Source organism: Protopterus annectens, chromosome 8.part0, assembly GCF_019279795.1.
Source record: "Protopterus annectens isolate FY-2018-M chromosome 8.part0, PAN1.0, whole genome shotgun sequence".
NCBI classification, from domain to species: domain Eukaryota; kingdom Metazoa; phylum Chordata; order Ceratodontiformes; family Protopteridae; genus Protopterus; species Protopterus annectens.
This window is the reverse complement of record NC_056741.1, coordinates 1,058,200,863-1,058,217,327: the sequence shown is the minus strand read 5'-3', so window position 1 is coordinate 1,058,217,327 and position 16,465 is coordinate 1,058,200,863. Positions and strand designations below refer to the sequence as shown.

General features: G+C 39.4%; 1 protein-coding gene and 1 non-coding gene across 2 annotated transcripts in view; one reads left to right on the top strand and one right to left on the bottom strand.

Moving 5' to 3' along the window:
• Positions 1–16,465, bottom strand: part of LOC122809217 (probable G-protein coupled receptor 33) — a 541,365-nt gene that overhangs the window by 378,737 nt on the left and 146,163 nt on the right. The window lies entirely within an intron of this gene.
• TRNAG-GCC lies at positions 6,211–6,281 on the top strand. Its single transcript has one exon. It is a non-coding gene; the product is annotated as a tRNA-Gly (tRNA).

Here is a 16,465-nt window from a genome sequence, read left to right as displayed (position 1 = left end):
TCTCCTTCATAATAAACATCAATTATGTGACCTTGGCTAAACCCATTACATTTAGGAAATATTTTAAGGCAAAGTTCCTACTACTAAGTGATAACCTGTCAAATTTTCAAACCTACCCAGACACTAAGAACACAACTGCCTAATTGGAATTTTTCACAGAAATTCTGAAGAACAGTTTCAATAAATACATGGAGACACCTGTGACTAACAGACATAAGACAATAACTAACTCAAAAAACAAACCAACCTGGTGGAATAAACATAAACAGGTTATAAAACAGAAGAAAAGAGTTGCTTAGGAAGTGCTATACCCAGAATGATAAAAATACTCTCATCAATACAAACAAACAACTGAGAAGACAAATTAAGCCTGCTAAAGCCAAATTTGAGATAAAGATAGTCTTCCAGTCAAAGAACAGCTACAGACATTCCTTAACTATGCATGAAACATCAAAGGGAACACACAGCAGTGTGCAAACTGACTGTAAATGGAGCTAACTACATGGAGCTGAAAGATATAGCAAACCTGTTGGCTAACAAATTCAGCTCCAGTTTCCACCACTGTCTAACCCAGCTGCTTCCCAAGGAAATACCATCAAACATAACCTCTCCAAGTATCACTAGATGAGCAGGTCCTAGGTGAGCTCTCTAAGGGCAAAACAGCATCAGTTGGCCCCAATATTCTCAAGGAAGCCTCCTAAATAGCCTGAAATATGACCTATTGGGACCACTTGAGCTGCTGTTTAACCATACCCTCCAGATAGGCTTTGTACCATGTAAATGGAGAACTGCAGCTGTCATCCCTCTGCACAAGGTGGGGTCATCAACAAACCATAGGAACGTCAGACCCATAAGTCTCATATGCAAAGCCATGAAAAGAATGACCATGAAAATGATTAATAAGGACATAGAAAACCTTCAAACACTGGATTCAACCCAGTTTGGTATCATCAAAGGAAGATCATGGCTAGTCAACCTGGTGGACTTCATTGAGAAGGTCACCAAGGCAATGAATGAGGGAAAATGGTGCATACTGCCTAACTTGATCTGGCCAAAGCATTTGGTACAATATACTACTTGGGTATTGTAAACAAACTCTTGGATATAAGCATAAACTCTTATGTTACATGCTGGATAGCCAGCTGGCTCTCAGATAGGACCCAGGAAGTTAGGTGAGTGGAGACCACCTACACAAAGAGGCTGGTCACTAGCAGAGTCCCTCATTGCTCTGTGCTGGGCCTGCTTTTTTTGGTTTATACTTCCCAGAAGTCAAGGCCAATGACAAGGGCCTTTGACTGACCAAGTTTGCAGATGACTGCAAACTAGAAGCAGTCATAGAATCCACCCAAGACACAACCATCCTACAGTAAGGGCTACCACAGACAAATGACTGATGCTAAAGGCAAGGCTTAAAACTGAATGCCAAGAATTGCATAATAGTACCTCTTGGAAATTTAACTACCCTAGGAAATTACTTATTTGATAATACATCACTAAGAGTTGGAGAAGCAGTAGTGAGGGATTTGGGTACATATCTAGACAGTAACCTGGCCTTTGGCCAATATGTGTCTAAGGTATTAAGGGAATTATTCTATGTTGCTCAACTTATAAGCAAGGACATGGCATCTAGGTCCAAGGAAGTCATCATTCCATGGTATTCAACCCTCATTAGGCCTATCATATGACCAGGCATATGCAAGAATTGGAATGTCCAGTGAGATTCCTCACAAAAAGAATTCACTGTGTAAACAGCATATCCTATTCAGATCACCTCAAACCCCTATCTCTGTACTTTGTTTCCTACAGACTGTTGAGAGGCATTCTTTGCCTGGTATAGAAGGCATCCTTTGATCCTGCTCTGATGGATCTTTTGCATAGCCACAAAATGAATAGCATCAGAATTACTTGATCTAGGGATTTAAACTTTGCTTATGACATAAATAGGACATGTTGGAGGGACAGGTATGTGTCTCAGAGAATTCTCCTTCTCTGGAACAGGCTTCTGGTCAACGTGAGGCAGAGCTCTTCCATAACCCATTCAAGAGAAACCTAGACCAGTGAATGGGAAATTGGAAATACACCCTGGATGCAACACCTATGTCTCTAATGGACAGAGGCATCCTGTCAATCTTGTTCTAGCTTTCAAAACCTCTAAGGCACATAAGCCTGCAGGATGCATTTGGGAGGCTTGTCTAGACCATCAGTGACCAGCACGTACACTTGCAGGAAACATTTGGGATGCTTGGTTAAGCTTATAAAGGCCTCAGTGGTTGTTAGTTTAGCACATACCTATGAAATAATTTAGGCATCTGTAAGTCCACTACTGGAGACTACTTATGACTAATTATAACAGTGTAGTAAGCATACAGAAAATTAACATATACTGGCAAAATAAACTACAATGCATTATTTGATGTAGTTTAAAACATCACAAAGAAATTTTTCTGCTTTCATAATTTAATATCCCGTGTATCAGCACTGAAAAAATTCAGTTCACAAAAACACCTTTTGTTGAAATGACATCTGCTAAATAACATTAACTAAAATATATTTTAGAGAACTCACTGCTACTTCTTTGAGATCCAAATGTGGTCATTGATCGATTAAGTTAAAAAGGCTGAGATGGTGATATCCTCTTCCAGTACCAGCAAATATACTGTTATCTTTTCCTCGCTGTAACAAGAGCTTCAGTGACATATATGATTGCTGTCAGTAAATACTACCAAATGCATTCAGATGTAGCAACACAGTTTATTTATTTACTGCTAGCCTTTCTTCTCCATTTACGTCATATGAATTTGCAATCATATGTCCGGCTTCCTTCCTGCATTGTATTAAATAGTATGAAGATCTGACATCTTGCAAGGAAGTGATCTTCTTACACACATTCACATACACACACACACACACACACACACACACACACACACACACACACACACTTGGTGTGGTAATTTCTGTAGTAGCACTGGGGACAGAAAAGCACAGGAAGAAACGTAGAGGTTTGTCTTTCAAAGTCTTTTCATGACTGAATGGCATCTATCAAGTAAATATGAAACTATTTCACAGCATGAAGCGTGTTTAGGTAAAACTTTGTCCCATACCAACTGGAGCAGCCAATACATATTAGCAATGTCAGGAGGATTTCTGGATAGACAAGAATAACCAAAGTTTATTTTTATTTATATTGTTTGCTCATTTTGTTAGGTGGATTGGGCTACAAAGATCCATGTTTAGCCATGACATTGATACAAAGCTGGAGAGAATACACAAAAGGGCTACACCCATGCATAGATGTTACAAGCAATTCAAGAAGCCCTCTTAATGTATATTCCTGCTAATATTCAAGGCTTTCTGAATTGTTCAACTTTGTGATCAAATAAATGACAGAGTACAGAATATTCAAAAATGAAGATATTAGGATTGTAACACGCATTTCACATTTAGAATTACATAACACCAGATCAGTAAATTAAGGGAGGATAAGTCCCCTTGCTGTTATTGTCAGTGGTCCATTTAAGGAAAGAGTGGTGATTTAAGGTACAAGATGCCATCTTAGTAATATTTTTGTTCTTGATATCCTTGACTTGCATACACCTTCCCGTTCTAAGCAAACAAAGGCAAAAACTGCCCCATGGCTGTCTAAAGAATCTAGACTAAAAATTTCCAGCAGAAACAAAATCTGGGCTCTATGGCGCTCCACTAAAACCCTCTACAATCATGTTAAATACAGGCAAGCTAGGAATGACACTTAACAATCCATTCTACAAGACAAAAAACAGTACTACTGTAATTTACAGACAGCAAACCAGAAGAATCCTCAGAAGTTCTGGGCAGGTCTGAATAATCTAGTCCATCCTGGAAAAATGTCTACCCCTATCCCCATCGCTACCATTAATGAATCTCATGAGGATGTCTCAGACAGTTCTAATCATTTCTTTACAGAGACAATTCAAACCCTAGCTAGCCAACTACCTCCCAGCTCCCCTGGTCCTGATAGTACCACCCCTATAAACCTACTCCTTTAAGCTTCCAACCAGTGTCCACATCACTTATCCATACCTTGATCAAAAAATTAAAAGCCACCACACTCTCAGCTGATCAACTCCCTGCTGAGTACCTTCAAAAATCAGCTGATGCCATAACCTATCCAGTATCTATACTAATTAACCGCACCATAGCAGAGGCAAAAATTCCCACCATTTGGAAAACATCCTATGTAATCCCACTACATAAAGGAGGTTCCTCCACTGAATTCTCCAATTACAGACTGATAGCTATACTTTCTCCACTAGTTAAGATTATGGAAAAATGTATACACAAACATCTCATGCACCACTTAATTCAGAATCACCTCATGGCCAATACCCAACATGGCTTCCATGCACACCACAGCACAACCACAGCCCTACTAGCATTCACCAATACCATTAATAATAATCGTAACAATAATCAAATATCCTCAGCCCTCTTCTTAGATCTTTCAAAGACATTTGACATGGTGGATCACCAACTTTTGATTCACACCCTGCAATCTTTCTGTCTAAATACCAGTGCCATTCAGTGGTTTAAATCCTACCTCAGTGGGAGGCAGCAGGCTATCCTCTGGCAGAACAACCTCTCCAACTTATTACCAAACACCCCTGGAGTGCCACATGGCTCCATATTAGGACCCTACTGTTTTCCACCTTTATAAACAGCCTATATACAGTCATCCCAAATGTCAGCTGTATCTAATACACTGATGATTCCACCATGATTTGCTCAGCCACATCTCCCTCAGAATTAAGGTCTGTTACACAATCCACCCTTTAATACTATAGAAACCTGGCTCTCCGAATGTCGATTGTTGCTAAATCCCCAAAAAACTAAAATGCGGTTATTCTCTTCAACACAAAGGTCCACATCGTTTACCTTCAAAATAAATGGAAAAGATGGCACAATAATCACCCCCGACTCATCTACAAAACTGTTAGGAGTAATAATTGATAATAACCTAAAATTTGACCTTCATGTAAACCAAATGATCAAAACCATCAGTAAAAAACTAGGGCCACTGTTTAGAATAAAAGCCTTCCTAACCCCTCCGGCTATGGTTGCCATAGCTCGCTCCCACCTACTTTCAACACTTTTATATACATCTCCCCTTTCTCTAATCTAAATAAAACTGTACTTAATAGACTCTCAATCTGTTACAACCACATTGCCAGGTTTGCCACTTGTCTACCTTTTAGAACACACCATTGCATCAACCTTAAACAGCTTGGGTAGCTAGAACTTCCCAGTCTAATCCAATATAACCTTTTGGTTATGGCTAATAAAATCCTCTATTATCCAGATAACACACCAGCTCTTAAAAATATGATCACCACCCACAACAACCCAAGACTGCTCCGATCCTCAAACAGACTACAAATTAAGACAATTAAAATTAACAATGTAGCCGGTGACTCCCTCTTTGCAAACTCTGCAGGCAAAGCATGGAACCTCCTTCCAACTAACATTACTTTGCTCTCCTCCCTATCCCAATTCAAAGCTAAACTCAAACAACATCTGGCACTAAGCTGGCTTTGCCACTGTAACAAGCCTGGCTAACTCTCACCATGAATGTATATAATCTGTTAATCAAAATACTGTTTATTTTTACCCCTGACTGTTACCAGGGGTAACTCAAACTTGTGATATTGTCTATTTCATGTCTGCTTATGTCATTTGGAAATATCTCATCTGTAATATATTTTCCTTGTTATTACTTATCTGTCTACCTTGGTAATATGCCTTCTTTGTTATATCTTATCTATCTTGGAGCTTTTCTCCCCTGGCCTCCACTGAAAATGGGCATTAATCCAGTTGAACTATCCCGGTCAACAAATGTAAAATAAATAAATAAAATAAAATATACTGAGAAATCATATGCTGAAATTATGACAGGCATAGAGCAACTGCCTGATGTGGGGTTGGACAGCTGTGATTCCATAGCCTTTTTGAATTTCAGTACTATGGGTTTGTTTGTTATCAATGTTTCACTACTTTTTTTGTTTTTTCAGCACATTCCTAGTCTACACTTCTGATGCTGAAATTTCATTAAGGCAAAATATTGGCAACTTTGTTTTGTTATTACAAAAGGTGATTTGGTGTAGTAGTACATTGCTCTGATTCTAGTGTACAGGGTCCTGGGTTCAAGACTCGGCAGTGTTCACTTTTAAGTTTGCATTGGTGATTTAGTGGTAGAATTCTTGTCTGCCATGCAGGAGACCCAGGTTCAATTCCTGGCTAATGCAGTGTGTTGTTTTCCCTCTTCAAGTGCAACCTTGATGAGTGGATGGGAAACCACAAATTCATCCCAGGGGTTCCACCTGTGTCCCTCACTGACAAGGGCAACAGGTACTAATTGAGGTTTATTTTTGGAGATAAACTCTTGGCTAGGCTTGTAAGGGCCCCAGGGCCATTACAATAGTAACCTCCTATGATCCTATGAACAATTTTGTACAGCTGGATCCAACAGCATTGCTAGTAAACTAATTATACTATCACCACCTCGCAATGCAGAAATGTAACTAATACCACCTGAAATAAATATACCCAATATTTAGACTGTCATCAATATTGCACACTTTGAGGATCTTACATTTTCTTTCAAGTATTTCATCCATAAAATTAATGAAAAAATCAAGTTTCTCAATAAACAAATATAAATGTAGAGGCAGTTTATTCCTTTTTATTCATCTGTCTGATCAAATTTCATGTCATAATTTTAGCTATTTTATCTTTTCGGTGTTTTATAACTTTTTTTTCTGTTTCCCTGTGCCAACTGACAATCTCACATTTACTGAGACTGTGCCTATTCATTCTCTATTATTATACCATGACCCCCCCAAAACGTGCACGCTGATTGGCCAACGTGCCCGTTGTAAATCGAGTTATACTAATGGAAAAAGGTCCGGTCGCCCGGACTTTTTTCCATTAGTATAACTCGTTTTTTTAAAACACTGTCTCGCTATGTTAAATGGGTTTAGCATAGTGAGACAGCTTTAAAATAAGCAACGGAGATCTCCGTTGCTTATTTTAAAGCTGTCTCACTATGTTAAACCCATTTAACATAGCGAGACAGTGTTAAAAACGGAGAAAGCAAGATCTCCGTTGCTTTTCTTAGTGTCTCGCTATGTTAAATGAGTTTAACATAGCGAGACAGTTTTAAAATAAGCAGCGGAGATGTCCGTTGCTTATTTTAAAACTGTCTCGCTATGTTAAACTCATTTAACATAGCGAGATAAAAAGCAACGGAGATCTTGCTTCTCCGTGCTTTGCCCACAACTCTGATGTACTGCTCAGGCGCGAGTACATCAGAACTGCCACGGATGCCAAACATCTGCGGAAGGGCAGTAAACAGGCATTATACTATGCCATTATTTAAGAAAAGTAACAGTTTCTTTTCTTAAATAATGTCATGGTATAATAGCAATAACCCACTTCTGGGTGTGGGTAATTCTAAATTTACCCACGGTTGGCTTTGTTTGGTCCCTCGGGCTTCGCCCTCAGGACCAAACCACGCCAACCGTGGGTAAATTTAGCATTACCCACACCCAGGCGTGGGTTATTGCTATAGTCAATCAACTGTCACATGTGGATCAGACTGTGGTATTGCCAGTCCAACCTGCTAGGATACAAATAGTATGTGTTAGAACAAACTGAAATTTCAACACAGGATTCTTGAGCTCCCAAGTATTTAGAGCAATACCATCAACTAAATAATTTTATTTCTAAAAGAAAACAAATCCAGTCCCATATCCTCCTTCTTCAAAAACACACTCACTCCAGATCATTCCATTTATAGGACTTATTGTGATAAGTGTGTTCATCCTTGTAGACTTTTTCAGATCCAGTCCTTATAGCTAAACTTTCTTTAATCATGGTGTTACTATAAACACTGTTACAGAAGGGGCATAATATATGTTGGGACAAGTCACTCATACCTCTCAACCTCTTAGTGCTAGAAATCTGGACAAAGCCTGACATAATGGGGGACATAGGACACTGCTCTTATAAACATGGAAACTTGCTAGAATAACAGGTGTTGTGTTAACATGCATTTTCTGAAGGATTTGAAGACTAAAACTCAAATGAATGCCACTATTTAGTGATTTCAATCCTCAGATAACCCAGTGATATGCCAGAAAACCACAAATTTTATGTGAAATAGACCAAAAATATGAGGCAAAAATCTGGACATTCTGTGAAAATTTGGTCAGTTGAGAGATATGACTACCCAGTTCCACCTGATTTGCCTTTCCCCTTGCTCATAGTATAGACATCTAATGTTAGACCCATACTCATTCACATGGGGATGTTTACAAGTAGTGTTCAGTATACTGATGTGTAATTCCTTGGAAATCTTCTGTGTTGCTAAATCATTTTATTGAGCAATCCCTCATTACCTTAAAATCTGTCCTTTTTATGTATAAACTCAAAAATCTATCAATTTTACATGCTTGGCTACCTGATTGAATTCTACCAAATAGTTTATCGAAATTTTTGTGGTCAGCAAATATCAGTATGTTGTTTTAACAACTGGTTTGCCATTTGGCTCTGTAGTCAGCTGTTAGTTTCAGATTATTGTATCTTGATTACATTTTTCAGCTTTGAAAATACTCACCATAATTTTTGATCTAATGAAGATATAAACTCATTTTTTTATGGAACTCACACTTGATTCTGATCCTTTCTATCAAAGCTTTATGAGATCCATTAGTACGTGGCTGCTTATTTTCTGTTTTTCTGCTTACTGCTATTAAAACCCATTTACTATCTAAACTATTTTAAATGGCCAGAAGAATAAAACAACAACCTCCCTTATCATTTACAGGGCCTGTTCATGGGTTCACTTAACCTAGAAGTGCTTTCTCTTGTTTCTTGTAAGCTTCCTCAGATCCTCTGTTACCCAGAAATCATGCAGTGGTAGGATTGTGCAGAACTATAAAATCTACTGAAGTGAGTTAGTGATAATAATAGTGCTATTTTAGGCTGTAGTAAAGCAAAACTGAAGAAGTACAAATTATGAGAATATACTGTAAAGTCATGATAAATTTTACTTCTAATCTGACTGTCTAAATTTGACTTTGAGTAAGAATGTTGTGGGAGGATGACAGAGTCATCTGAAGCTAATTCTTTGGAAGTTTTATCTGAACCTTGCACAGACATTTTAGTTTGTTGAAGTACAATAGAACTTTGCTAATACAGGGCAGCTTTGAATATCCAGTGGAGCTCCAATACAAATGAGTATGAAAACTGCATAGTACATAGAATGTGCCACTGCAAATTACTGACATAAACACATTTCTATGGTGCTGGAATACCTTGATGTTATTGTCCACAACATGTATTGGTAAGTGGTCATATTCAGTTCTCACTGTTATGGTGAATGCTGGATCGATGCCTGGACATTGTTGTAACAATGCTGTGGAATGTCGGTGCCTGTCTATGCATCTGCATCATTCATTGTAAAGTAAGCTGCTATGTGACACTCAATTGCTAACTCTGCAACATACATGTGACACCACCCAGTCTGACTACATATTGTTCCCTATTGTTGTACAATCATGAGTGGGTTATGTGTGAACACTATTACTCCTTTTTGTATAATCACCATTCTAGTCTCACTACACACTGTTCTCTGTTGTTGCCCAAGCACTAGTGGGTGTCTGTAAACTCTGCCTTAAATGTCGCATAAGCACCATCCTTGATGCAATGCACATTGTACCCCAATGTTGTACAACAGCTATCCCTTGCCTGCTTAGACCATGTTTCCATGTAGCATCGGGAATACTGCCTTAAACATGCTGCATAGTCATTTCTCTACACAGTATGCACACTGATAAACTGCCTCATTTGTGTTTCTTTGCATTTTTGACCGACTTTTACTTGAATGAAGACTGGCTAAATTTGCATTATGATGTCCGTGGTTGCACTATCATCATAGTGCAAGTATGCATGCGTGTGTGTGTGTGTGTGTGTGTGTGTGTGTGTGTGTGTGTGCACACGCGTATGTGCATGTGTGTGTGTGTGTGTGTGTGTGTGTGTGTGTGTGTGTGTGTGTGTGTGTGTGTGTGTATGTATGTAGACAGCACCAGACACCCTGCAGAACAATCTCTTTCACTGTATTCTTAAGGTCCATTCTATGCCTACAGACACTAACAATGATCCTCCACACTCACAATCTTTGCTGCTTTTCCCATCCCTTTTTATGCCTGGTTATGACCATGGAAAACTGCACAGTTGACAGGTAGCCCTTCTGGACTATAGTTAAAATCATCTGTTGTTCACCTACTTAAATGTTTCTTGCATTTTGCTAACTCTACAACATACATAACAGTGGTGTCTATGGGTTGCTGTATTTTATGTTCTTTGTGCAGTCAGTATTCAATGTTTGTTCATATTTCCTTCTGTCTAAATCCATAATTTAAATGCATTTTTTTTGTGCCTTCACACCTATGTGTTTGCTGCCATCTTCAGGTCACTTGTACACTTTTCTGGCCAGCTGTCTTTCATAGTAACTTTTATACGCTACTTTGTGTTTAAGCACCTGTCTGGTTGCATTGTAGCAATTCAGCTAAGGTTCCCTTTGCATCACTTTTAATATCTGCTTTGTTTTCATACATACTAGATGACACTTTGCTTCAACAAAGCCATTCAAACTAATGATAACAAGCACTCACATACTGGCTAGCCAGAATACGTATACCTTCTACTAAAAGCTTTCTTTCATTTGATTATCCACACTTAAAAATGTACTTGTATATATTCTGTTTTCCAATAGCTAAAAAAAAGATGCCTTTTGCCTGTATGTTTTCTTTGCCTTTATGTTCTGGGTTGTAGACAGAAAAAAAAACAAATATAAACTCCATGCAAGAATAGCACTATCCTTGCATGGAGTGGTTCATGTCCGTATAGCACAGGAGCACACCTTGCATATTCATGAAGGCGCGCTGCTGTTCAACTTATATGGACATGAACCATGAACGAGTGCAGGGGTGTGTTCAAGTAGTGCACGGACATTGAACACACCCCCTGCACTCAGAAAGTGCTGTACAGTACTTTCTAATAGAATCTGGCATAATATTAGATAATTACTTTAATGTTATGCCTGTATTTCAATGTCCGTGGACATTGAAATGAAATAAATGACCGTTTCAGTGTCTGCGGACACTGAAATAAACACGGCATCAGGAAAGCAGCAATGCAGTGGGGGGGGGGGGGGGTGACAGGTTTTGTGACACACCCCCTGCATTGTAAAAGTGCCGTGTGACACCTCCACAACCTGCTAAAGCAGGAAATGTGTGCAACTGCACAAATAATGGGGGATAAATCCCTCAAAAGGGACACAACATATATATTGCCCCACAAATTTAGAAAGTTGATAGAAAACAGGTCATGCATTAGCATGAACCACCGAAGGATAGAGGTCTAAAAGCAAATGTACACCAATATTCCCTGACAGCAGTCCATGTGGTCAAAGGCACAAATAATGGGGAGGAAAATAATAAAATAGGGAAACCTCTGAAAAATTGCCTTCACACACTTAGAAAGTTGATAGAAAACAGGATATGTATTAGCAGGAGTCCCTGAAGGATAGAAGCCTGAAAGTCAAATGAATGCCATTATTTCCTGATTGCACTCCTTAATGACTTGTCAGAACACCACAGAACTCACTTATATAACATAACAATGTAAAAATAATATTATATATTTTTTTCTATGGTAAGGAATGTTTAAGGGTTGCTAAGCGGGTGTGCGCATTACGGCCCTCCACTTACCATAGCTTAAACATGCCATAGGTGATAAATACAAATATACAGATGAACTTTCCAAGAAAAACTGTTTCCAAAAATCTGTTGTGTTTATTCTGGTAAGTTGTTGTAGACATATATACTACACTAATCTCTGAACTCTGAATAGTATTGTATAAAGTATAAAACTGTGTCCCATGCAGCATTGTTTTGTGCTAACCTTTGCTTTCCAGATCGAAGTAATCTAAAGGATTAAGGCACAGTACAATCATTATCTGTCATGGACAAATCACAGGATTTCAAGTACAGACTGTCTAACCAAGAGACTATTAGGCAGAAACCAGGGAAACAACAAAATGTAGTTCTCAAATAGCTCATTATGCTAAGAAATATCTTAGTTGTGAATTTTGCATACCCAGACATGGTTCGAATCCAGGGAGTGGTACTAAGATGTGTGCAAATCTACATACAAGGAATCAGGAATAAATGTAAAACCAGTCAGATAATGTTAACATAAATTTCCCCAAGGTTTTACAGGTAAGGTAATGTTGCTAGTAGCTGTATGAAGGGTATACTAATAAACTGTATACAACTGTTCAATTGTCACATCACATGCCTGCAAATGACAGCAGGATATGTACATACAATATGCACTCTTCCCGAATCATTCCTCTCAAATGTATAGATATTCACTGAATGTTCAGATATTTGTCTCAGAGTTTTGATCTGTTTTACATAAAGTAGTGGTGTCATGGCAAATCACTGGCAAATCATTACAGAGTAAAGTCAGAAAATAATAATAGACATATAAGTGTCAAACGTCATATCCTTCAGAAAAGCCATGCAAATGCAAAACCGGTTATGCTATCAATTTTCTACATTTGTAAGAGCAATATCTAAAAATTGTCCATATTTATGACCCTTTGTCCCACTTTCATGTATGGCTTTGTACAGATGTCATGCTCTAAGAGGTTGAGAGTTATGTTCCTGATATATGTCTTCCAAGTGGCACACTGTCACGGCTAGTGGTCACTGCTGCAAATAATCCTGGACACAGATAGGAAACCAGTTGATGTATGTCAGTAGCACACTCACATAACAGCAGGTCAGGGTACCCCTCCTGTAGCAGATATGTACCCCGAGATGTATGAGTCCCCTCTAGTCATGTACCCACAGTTGTCACAGTTTGCCACATACCATTCAAGGCTGACAGTTTAATAGGTATATTTGTGTTACAGAAGCTATGGGCCATAGGTAGATGTAAAGTGAGGGCAGACCCATAGAGTACTGAACAGTACTGTTGTGGAAAATAGAAGCATAAACAGATGTTAATGGACTTTTTGTCTTTCCCCCACCCATCATCTGGATCAATACAATAACTCATATACTATGGGTATGTTTTACTCCAAACCTAATGCTGGGACTTGTGTTATATTATTGTTCTTATATTTGATTGCTTGCATGTTAACATACCTTGTTCAAATACCATTGATGGTGGCCTGTTGCCATCAATGCTACTGGCATGCTGTTATGATGCATACTGTTGATCCATTTCTGCATGTGTTCTGTTTGCTATGCAACTGTTCCAAATGTGTTTTATGGGGTTAATTGGAACACCCACGCATGCTGTTAGAACTAATCTTGAAATGTATTGTTCATGACTAACCAACATAATTTGTAAAACCTCAACACCATAACATGTCTGGGAAGTCAGATTCCAGTGGATCCGCCTGTCCCACCTCATCTGGCCATGGCACCAGGCCCCAGCACATCTGGGGCCCAACCCGGATTTGCCTTCTCCACTGGTCCTGCACCACCTTTGGGAAGAACCACCTCATGGGATGGGGCTCACTCCCCCGGGAGCTGGCACGGACAGGAAAATGTCACCTGCTGTCAGGTCCAGGGTTTTGTGCACAGCACCCTTAGATCTGAGTTTGGAGATCAGCTGCACCAGATTGAGGGCCGCCTGGTGCACCTCAAGGGGCAGGCTGCCCCTCCTGTCCAGCCCCCAGCACAGCCAACTTTGAGGCTGTGAAGGTGCAGTGGTGACTGCCCATGGGTAGGGATTTCAGTCCCACTGTAATCATATGGGGCTCATGAGCTTCGGATTCCCAACCATTGTTCTCATCAAATGTGTTTACCCTCCTCATGTGTCATATACCACCCCTGTCTGCTGTCTTGTCTGTCTCCCTACCCAACCTACCTCCCCAGACAAACCTGCAATCCTTCCCCAATATCCCACTCTCACCTTTAAAAAAAGAAAAGGACATCTGTCCCCCCCAAAAATGTCACCCCATACATAGCTGTCCATTTCGCACAGGTGTCCACTGGACATATGTAATCTGGTTCAACTGGCTTAACAACACATTTCTGTTGTCCTCACCCCTCTCTCTGGGGTTTGACTGTCCAAATTAATCTCCAAATTCTGTACAAATGCACAGCTGTTGCTGTATAAGAAATGGACAGCTATGGGCCTTCCCTACAGCCATCCTGCACATCCCTAGCTATCTTTCATATTGTATTTTCCTCTGTGTGCCCCTTTTTTCACCACTTTCCTATCAACTCTTTTTTTCTTTTCTTTTAAAGAAATTAGTGCAGGTCTAAGCATGAGTAAGTGGTAGTAAATGGGAGTAAGTGAGTTTGCACAATGCTAAGTGAAGCCAGCACAGATTAATACATCTGTACATTTAACCATGTGTTGGCATCACTTAGTGTCACACAAACCTGCTTACAACTGCTTAAAACTGATTTAATTACTCTGTTTCCATCAGCCACTGTTTTGCTTAGCAACAAAATCATCAGCACTGCCAAGTCTCAAACCCAGGGTCCTGTACACCATAGTCAGAGCAATGTACCACAACACCATTTGAGTTACAAGGATGGATGATGCGTTTTCAAACATATCATTGCCATAGAGTCATTCAACAGTAGGGAAAAGAGTCTGTAGAATCAGTCAGGTTTTGTATTTATACATATACACGTATATATGTATGGAGATGCATATATATTGAAAAATATATACATAATATAAATAGAGATATACATATAAAATCTATACAGTGGAGTCATATCTCAGAACCATACCTCTCACACTCTTAGTGCAAGAAATCTGGCCAAAGGCTGTCCAAATGGGGGGACAGTGGGCCAAAACTAGGGACATATATTTTAAATATTGCTCTTATAAATGTAGACTGTTGCCAGAGTGACAGGGAGTTTGTTTCAGCATACATATTCTGAAGGATGTGAGTTTTGAAACTGAATGTATGTCATAATTTACTGTCAGAAATCCTCAGATCATCATAGTGATTTACCAGGCATATAAAAATAATGAATCTGTGGAACAGACCAGAAATATGAGTAATAAACCTGGACATTCTGCAACAATCTGGTCAGTCAAGAGGTAGGCTCAGAACCCCTTAGTGCAATGAATCTGGACCAACCCTGACAAAGTGGGTGGAGAAAGCCATGAAAATAGAGACATATCTGAAATACTGTAGTAGATAAGCTGACACAGTTGCTGCAGTAACACCCTCATGTCTGTCCTAACATATATTGACTGAAATAGCACAAGTCCAACACTCAATTACTTCTCACTAGTTAGTGACTGAAATACTCACATCATCCCACTGATGTGTCAGAAATACACAACACTTTTGGGGACTAGGAAACAGTACATCCTACAAATATCTGGACATAACATCACATTAGGGAAACTACACTCAGCTGCTAAGCATGTCACAAAGCACCTTCCAAACTACAATCAGACTGACAAAATACTAACCCAAATCCGGTATGGGGAATTACACATGTATTGGCAAATATATCAGGCACTACAGGAATGTAAAAGCACTGAAAAACAGATACAAGTATGAAAGAGCATACCCGCAACTAATTCCACCACAGTCACAGTGCATACTGGTAAGCCAAAGAAACAGTACAGTATAAAGCCTGTGTGAACAAAAACATCTCAACATGTTTGCCACTCACACACTACCTCTACATATACTGGTCCAGTTCACAGTGTAGTATGACACCTGACCATGGTATGGGACATGTCTCAGTCTGCCCCTACAAACATATACAGCTGATAGATCACCAGAAACTGGAACAACATGCACAGGCAGATAGAAAAGGAGCCATGACACATACATCTACCCCCCTCCCTACACAGGCCAAATAACATTGTCACACTACAATGATATACAATCCTGACAGTCTGTCAACAATTGCCAGAAATACATAGACCTCTCAACTGTTCAGAGTCCCACAGAATGCCCAGGCTTTGTCCTCATATATAAGGCCTCTTACACATAACATGACTGGCAGTCTGATACATCACTGGGATGGTATCAGAAATGAAGGCACTAAATAATGATATATCTTAACAATCACCCTCTTACTGCATGACATCTGGACAAAGTCTGACATACTTGGGGGACAGAGGCCCAAAAACAGGGGCATATGTGAAATATTGCTGTTATAAACTGAGACAGTTGCTGGTGTAACAGGGTTTGTTGTAAAATATATTTTCTGTGGGATATGAAGTCAGAAACACAAATGGGTGATACCATTTACTGACTGCAATCCCCATAGTATGCTACTGATTTTCCGAAGACAAAATATGTCTGAGGAACACATCAAACATGAGAATCCAAAATCTGGCCATTCTGCAGATAGCCCTA